Source organism: Penaeus chinensis, chromosome 5 (assembly GCF_019202785.1).
Source record: "Penaeus chinensis breed Huanghai No. 1 chromosome 5, ASM1920278v2, whole genome shotgun sequence".
In the NCBI taxonomy this organism is placed as follows: Eukaryota; Metazoa; Arthropoda; class Malacostraca; order Decapoda; family Penaeidae; genus Penaeus; species Penaeus chinensis.
Window position 1 is genome coordinate 31032694 of NC_061823.1, and position 8178 is coordinate 31040871.

An 8178-nucleotide genomic window follows, 5' to 3' on the forward strand; every position below is an offset into this window, starting at 1 on the left:
TTATTATTATGCGTTTATACTTTTTTTCATTTACACATTTTGGTCGCTTTAGCCTAAGTACCATCGTTATATAGTTGTATTATCAAGAGTATTCTGTCATTCATTATCACTTGATATTACCTCAAATTTTTCATTTAAAAATTTATTTAACGCTTGATCTTTTTTGTTTGTTATTATTATTACTGTTATTATTATCATCAACATTATAATCATTGTTGTTGTTGGTCTCATTATGATTATTATTGTCATTATCATTATTATCATTGCGATTATTATCATCATTACTATTATTATCATTATCCTTATCAATATTACTATTGTTAATATTATTATTATCATCATTATTATTATTATTACTATCATTATCACTAGCGTTGTTATTATTATTATTATTATCATTATTATTATTGTTATTACTACTATTACTGCTACTACTACTACCATTATCACTAGCGTTATTATCATTGTTATTATTATTATTATTATTATTATTATTATTATTATTATTATTATTATTATTATTATTATTATTATTATTATTATTATTATTATTATTATTATTATTGCTATTATTATTATCATTATTATTTTAATGGTAGTAGCAGTAGTAGTATTGCTGTTGTTGTTTTTGTTATTTATATTAATACTTGTTTTCGCCGTATACGATATGGATATGTAGTATGGTTCAGTTATGAGTGTTGTCTTTGATATCAATACGATCATAATTGTTAGATACCTCTTATCACAGGTCAAAAAAGACAAAAAATGGAAACAGACATTGAATAAAAGGCGACCTGAAGAAATAGGAGAAAAAAAGAACGAAATCTATAGAGAGAGAGAGGGAGTGGGGGAGGAATGGAGAGGAAGAGCGAAAGAGAGAGAAGGGAGAGAGAGCGAGAGCGAGAGAGAGAGGGGGGTAGAGGGAGAGGGAGGGAGGGAGAGGGAGGGTGGGAGAGGGAGAGAGAGAGAGAGAGAGAGAGAGAGAGAGAGAGAGAGAGAGAGAGAGAGAGAGAGAAGAGAGAGAGAGAGAGAGAGAGAGAGAGAGAGAGAGAGAGAGAGAGAGAGAGAGAGAGAGATGGCGAACAAAAGAGATAAATAAATTAATAGACAGATCGACACTGATGTAGTGAGAGATCGAGACAACGACAGATATAGAATGAGATAGAGAGAAAGAACGGGAGAGATAGGTAGAGTGAATGAGAGAGAGAAGGATGAGGGAGGGAGGGAGAAAACGAAAGAGATAAATCGATAGAGAGAGAAAGAACGACAGAGGCAATGGGAGATAGACTGAGACAGACAAAGAAAAAGAGAGAAGGCAGATATAGATAGATACATAGACACAAATACAGTGAGAGATAGATAGAATTAGAGCGAGCGAGGGAGAGAGAGAGAAAGAAAGAGATAAACCAAGTGAGAGAGAGAGAGAGAGAGGAAGAGAGAGAACGACCGAGATAGAGTAAGAGAGAGAGATAGAATTAGAGCGAGAGAGGGAGAGAGAGAGAAAGAAAGAGATAGACCGAGTGAGAGAGGGGAAGGGAGAGAATTACAGAGATTGGGTAAGAGATGGAGAGGACGACAGAGTAAGGGAGACAGAGAACGACAGAGGTAAAAATAATGACGGAAATAGAGTAAGAGAGAGAGAGAATGACAGAGAGAGATAGAATGACAGAGGTAGAGTAAGAGAGAGAGATAATGACAGAGATAGAGTAAGATAATGACAGAGACAGAGTAAGAGAGACAGAGAACGACAGAGAAGGGTAGAGTGATTGAGTGAGTGGGTGAGACTATTGCCGATGTGTTATTACCGTTAACATTATCACTGTGATCATCATGGTCATATTCATTATTACTATGGGTATACATGATATGATACCATATAAAAGCTACGCTTGACATTAGATCAGGGGCATCAATTTGGGGGAGGTGGGTAGTATCCCTCCCTCTGTTTGCCCTAAATTACCCCTATGTAGTTCTGGTTACGGCTTAAAATGCCTATAGAATGGCTATCTTTACTATATTTTAGTTTTGCCGACTATCATAACTGTAAATACAATAAAAAGATGGCTGATAATAACTTTCATTTTCTCATCTTTTCGGAGAATAAAAGGATAATATTTACTAAAAGGACATGCAACTATTTTACGTTGGTTTTAGATTAGATTATACCATATATAAATATAAAGGATAAAAAAAAAAAAATCTATATAAAAATAAAACACAGCAATGCCGGCCCTACAAAGAGGCAGGGCGATAATTTATAACCGTAACATATAACTTGCAGTTGATACATGCATGTTCACCGATAGTAATATGTCGTTAAGGTTCCATAAAACACATTCTCTCGCATTCACATTATCTCACTCAGTGCAGTATTTGAGTAAGGGGAGGGCTGAGGGAACATTTTATTCTGTGAAAGAGGTCGGAATTAAGAAACAGGTTTGGAACAGCCGTTCTAATGTCAATTGGTTAGTGTACCAGTCGATGCAACAGATGATTCAACGATTCTCCAAAATGCATAGGGATTATCTTTTGTCTCATGTAAGGTCACTTGCGGCAAAGATGCACATAGAAAAAGGGTCGCATCCAGTTCTTACCTGCCTAAGGAAAGGCAAACTGTTAATGGGTGATTCCTTATAAACTCCTAATCTTTGTTAAATGTATATTCAATAGTACATTCCATCAAGAGTAAAAAAAAAAATGAGAAAGCAATGACTTGTTACTACATAATTTTGTGAGAATTTAAAATATTAAATACGTTGTTTCCGCCCGGGATCGAACCGGGGACCTTGCGCGTGTGAAGCGCACGTGATAACCACTACACTACGGAAACGCTTATAAATAAAAGAAGCAACGAATTTCTTGCTTTTGCAAAGTACTTCTTTATTTTTACTACCAAACAAGACGGAATAAGTCAAGACTACTGCGCTAAAATTAATGAAATAACATCCCCTGCGTACTAATTAATGACCAGTCCAGTCTGGGTTTACCTGCGCTAGCTTTGGGATTCCTAATCCTTGTAAGCTCTGGTTTTTAATTGTTTGCATCGCTCAGTGGGATAAACTTGAGGTTCTTGTATGGCCATTGATATTTACGATATATGCAACTTTCAAATCTATGTTGAATGTGCTTTCAAAACCCTTTTTCGTTACCATTGAATAACAAGCACACAGGCCTTATCTAAAAATAATAATGGTAATCTTTATAATTTTCTCATAAATTTCATGATTATGCTACACATTCCTAAGGTAATTTCAGTAAAAAAAAAAAAAATCTTTTTTTTTGCACGCATGTTCATGTTATAGTCTTTAGACTTGAGACTACGCACGATTAGACTAGATTAAAAGGTAATTTCAGCTTGACCGATAATCTGTTCAAAGTAAAAACAAAATAAGACATTTTTTAGCACGTGTTCATATTGCAGTCGTTAGACATTTTAGTATTGAATCAGGAGGCGGCGCCTATTAATACTCCTATTAAAAAAAAAATCAAGATAACGAATCAGTGATGGCATTAAGCCCAAGTTTCTAGTAGTAGCAGTAGTAGTATTGTTGTTGTTGTTTTTGTTGTTATTGATGTTGATACTTGTTTTCGCTGTGTACGATATGGATATGTAGTATGGTTCAGTTATGAGTGTTGTCTTTGATATCAATACGATCATAGTTGTTAGATACCTCTTATCACAGGTCAAAAAAGACAAAAAATGGAAACAGACATTGAATAAAAGGCGACCTGAAGAAATAGGAGAAAAATAACGAAATATATATATAGAGAGAGGGAGTGGGGGAGGAATGGAGAGGAAAAGCGAAAGAGAGAGAAGGGAGAGAGAGCGAGAGCGAGAGAGAGGGGGGGGGAGAGGGAGAGGGAGGGAGGGAGGTAGGGAGGGAGAGAGAGAGAGAGAGAGAGAGAGAAGGCGAACAAAAGAGATAAATAAATTAATAGACAAATCGACACTGATGTAGTGAGAGATCGAGAGAACGACAGATATAGAATGAGATAGAGAGAAAGAACGGGAGAGATAGATAGAGTGGTTGAGAGAGAGAAGGGTGAGGGAGGGAGAGAGAGAACGAAAGAGATAGATCGATAGAGAGAGAAAGAACGACAGAGGCAATGAGAGATAGAATGAGACAGACAAAGAGAAAGAGAGAAGACAGAGATAGATAGATAAATAGACACAAATACAGTGAGAGATATATATAGAATTAGAGCGAGAGAGGGAGAGAGAGAGAAAAAAAAGAGATAAACCAAGTGAGAGAGAGAGAGAGAGGAAGAGAGAGAACGACCGAGATAGAGTAAGAGAGAGATAGAATTAGAGCGAGAGAGGGAGAGAGAGAGAAAGAAAGAGATAGACCGAGTGAGAGAGGGGAAGGGAGAGAATTACAGAGATTGGGTAAGAGATGGAGAGGACGACAGAGTAAGGGAGACAGAGAACGACAGAGGTAAAAATAATGACGGAAATAGAGTAAGAGAGAGAGAGAATGACAGAGGTAGAGTAAGAGAGAGATAGAATGACAGAGGTAGAGTAAGAGAGAGAGATAATGACAGAGATAGAGTAAGATAATGACAGAGACAGAGTAAGAGAGACAGAGAACGACAGAGAAGGGTAGAGTGATTGAGTGAGTGGGTGAGACTATTGCCGATGTGTTATTACCGTTAACATTATCACTGTGATCATCATGGTCATATTCATTATTACTATGGGTATACATGATATGATACCATATAAAAGCTACGCTTGACATTAGATCAGGGGCATCAATTTGGGGGAGGTGGGTAGTATCCCTCCCTCTGTTTGCCCTAAATTACCCCTATGTAGTTCTGGTTACGGCTTAAAATGCCTATAGAATGGCTATCTTTACTATATTTTAGTTTTGCCGACTATCATAACTGTAAATACAATAAAAAGATGGCTGATAATAACTTTCATTTTCTCATCTTTTCGGAGAATAAAAGGATAATATTTACTAAAAGGACATGCAACTATTTTACGTTGTTTTTAGATTAGATTATACCATATATAAATATATAGGATAAAAAAAAAAATCTATATAAAAATAAAACACAGCAATGCCGGCCCTACAAAGAGGCAGGGCGATAATTTATAACCGTAACATATAACTTGCAGTTGATACATGCATGTTCACCGATAGTAATATGTCGTTAAGGTCCCATAAAACACATTCTCTCGCATTCACATTATCTCACTCAGTGCAGTATTTGAGTAAGGGGAGGGCTGAGGGAACATTTTATTCTGTGAAAGAGGTCGGAATTAAGAAACAGGTTTGGAACAGCCGTTCTAATGTCAATTGGTTAGTGTACCAGTCGATGCAACAGATGATTCAACGATTCTCCAAAATGCATAGGGATTATCTTTTGTCTCATGTAAGGTCACTTGCGGCAAAGATGCACATAGAAAAAGGGTCGCATCCAGTTCTTACCTGCCTAAGGAAAGGCAAACTGTTAATGGGTGATTCCTTATAAACTCCTAATCTTTGTTAAATGTATCTTCAATAGTACATTCCATCAAGAGTAAAAAAAAAATGAGAAAGCAATGACTTGTTACTACATAATTTTGTGAGAATTTAAAATATTAATTATGTTGTTTCCGCCCGGGATCGAACCGGGGACCTTGCGCGTGTGAAGCGCACGTGATAACCACTACACTACGGAAACGCTTATAAATAAAAGAAGCAACGAATTTCTTGCTTTTGCAAAGAACTTCTTTATTTTTACTACCAAACAAGACGGAATAAGTCAAGACTACTGCGCTAAAATTAATGAAATAACAGCCCTGTTTACTAGTTAATGACCAGTCCAGTCTGGGTTTACCTGCGCTAGCTTTGGGATTCCTAATCCTTGTAAGCTCTGGTTTTTAATTGTTTGCATCGCTCAGTGGGATAAACTTGAGGTTCTTGTATGGCCATTGATATTTACGATATATGCAACTTTCAAATCTATGTTGAATGTGCTTTCAAAACCCTTTTTCGTTACCATTGAATAACAAGCACACAGGCCTTATCTAAAAATAATAATGGTAATCTTTATAATTTTCTCATAAATTTCATGATTATGCTACACATTCCTAAGGTAATTTCAGTAAAAAAAAAAAAATCTTTTTTTTTGCACGCATGTTCATGTTATAGTCTTTAGACTTGAGACTACGCACGATTAGACTAGATTAAAAGGTAATTTCAGCTTGACCGATAATCTGTTCAAAGTAAAAACAAAATAAGACATTTTTTAGCACGTGTTCATATTGCAGTCGTTAGACATTTTAGTATTGAATCAGGAGGCGGCGCCTATTAATACTCCTATTAAAAAAAAAATCAAGATAACGAATCAGTGATGGCATTAAGCCCAAGTTTCTAGTAGTAGCAGTAGTAGTATTGTTGTTGTTGTTTTTGTTGTTATTGATGTTGATACTTGTTTTCGCTGTGTACGATATGGATATGTAGTATGGTTCAGTTATGAGTGTTGTCTTTGATATCAATACGATCATAGTTGTTAGATACCTCTTATCACAGGTCAAAAAAGACAAAAAATGGAAACAGACATTGAATAAAAGGCGACCTGAAGAAATAGGAGAAAAATAACGAAATATATATATAGAGAGAGGGAGTGGGGGAGGAATGGAGAGGAAAAGCGAAAGAGAGAGAAGGGAGAGAGAGCGAGAGCGAGAGAGAGAGGGGGGGAGAGGGAGAGGGAGGGAGGGAGGTAGGGAGGGAGAGAGAGAGAGAGAGAGAGAAGGCGAACAAAAGAGATAAATAAATTAATAGACAAATCGACACTGATGTAGTGAGAGATCGAGAGAACGACAGATATAGAATGAGATAGAGAGAAAGAACGGGAGAGATAGATAGAGTGGTTGAGAGAGAGAAGGGTGAGGGAGGGAGAGAGAGAACGAAAGAGATAGATCGATAGAGAGAGAAAGAACGACAGAGGCAATGAGAGATAGAATGAGACAGACAAAGAGAAAGAGAGAAGACAGAGATAGATAGATAAATAGACACAAATACAGTGAGAGATATATATAGAATTAGAGCGAGAGAGGGAGAGAGAGAGAAAAAAAAAGAGATAAACCAAGTGAGAGAGAGAGAGAGGAAGAGAGAGAACGACCGAGATAGAGTAAGAGAGAGATAGAATTAGAGCGAGAGAGGGAGAGAGAGAGAAAGAAAGAGATAGACCGAGTGAGAGAGGGGAAGGGAGAGAATTACAGAGATTGGGTAAGAGATGGAGAGGACGACAGAGTAAGGGAGACAGAGAACGACAGAGGTAAAAATAATGACGGAAATAGAGTAAGAGAGAGAGAGAATGACAGAGGTAGAGTAAGAGAGAGATAGAATGACAGAGGTAGAGTAAGAGAGAGAGATAATGACAGAGATAGAGTAAGATAATGACAGAGACAGAGTAAGAGAGACAGAGAACGACAGAGAAGGGTAGAGTGATTGAGTGAGTGGGTGAGACTATTGCCGATGTGTTATTACCGTTAACATTATCACTGTGATCATCATGGTCATATTCATTATTACTATGGGTATACATGATATGATACCATATAAAAGCTACGCTTGACATTAGATCAGGGGCATCAATTTGGGGGAGGTGGGTAGTATCCCTCCCTCTGTTTGCCCTAAATTACCCCTATGTAGTTCTGGTTACGGCTTAAAATGCCTATAGAATGGCTATCTTTACTATATTTTAGTTTTGCCGACTATCATAACTGTAAATACAATAAAAAGATGGCTGATAATAACTTTCATTTTCTCATCTTTTCGGAGAATAAAAGGATAATATTTACTAAAAGGACATGCAACTATTTTACGTTGTTTTTAGATTAGATTATACCATATATAAATATATAGGATAAAAAAAAAAAATCTATATAAAAATAAAACACAGCAATGCCGGCCCTACAAAGAGGCAGGGCGATAATTTATAACCGTAACATATAACTTGCAGTTGATACATGCATGTTCACCGATAGTAATATGTCGTTAAGGTCCCATAAAACACATTCTCTCGCATTCACATTATCTCACTCAGTGCAGTATTTGAGTAAGGGGAGGGCTGAGGGAACATTTTATTCTGTGAAAGAGGTCGGAATTAAGAAACAGGTTTGGAACAGCCGTTCTAATGTCAATTGGTTAGTGTACCAGTCGATGCAACAGATGATTCAACGAT

At 36.7% G+C, this 8178-nt stretch overlaps 2 non-coding genes across 2 annotated transcripts; both read right to left on the minus strand.

The window, feature by feature from the left end:
* Window positions 1–2757: 2757 nt before the first annotated feature.
* On the minus strand, window positions 2758–2830 carry Trnav-cac. Its single transcript has one exon. It is a non-coding gene; the product is annotated as a tRNA-Val (tRNA).
* Window positions 2831–5597: 2767 nt separating this feature from the next.
* Window positions 5598–5670, minus strand: Trnav-cac. Its single transcript has one exon. It is a non-coding gene; the product is annotated as a tRNA-Val (tRNA).
* Between the last annotated feature and the right edge of the window lie 2508 nt (window positions 5671–8178).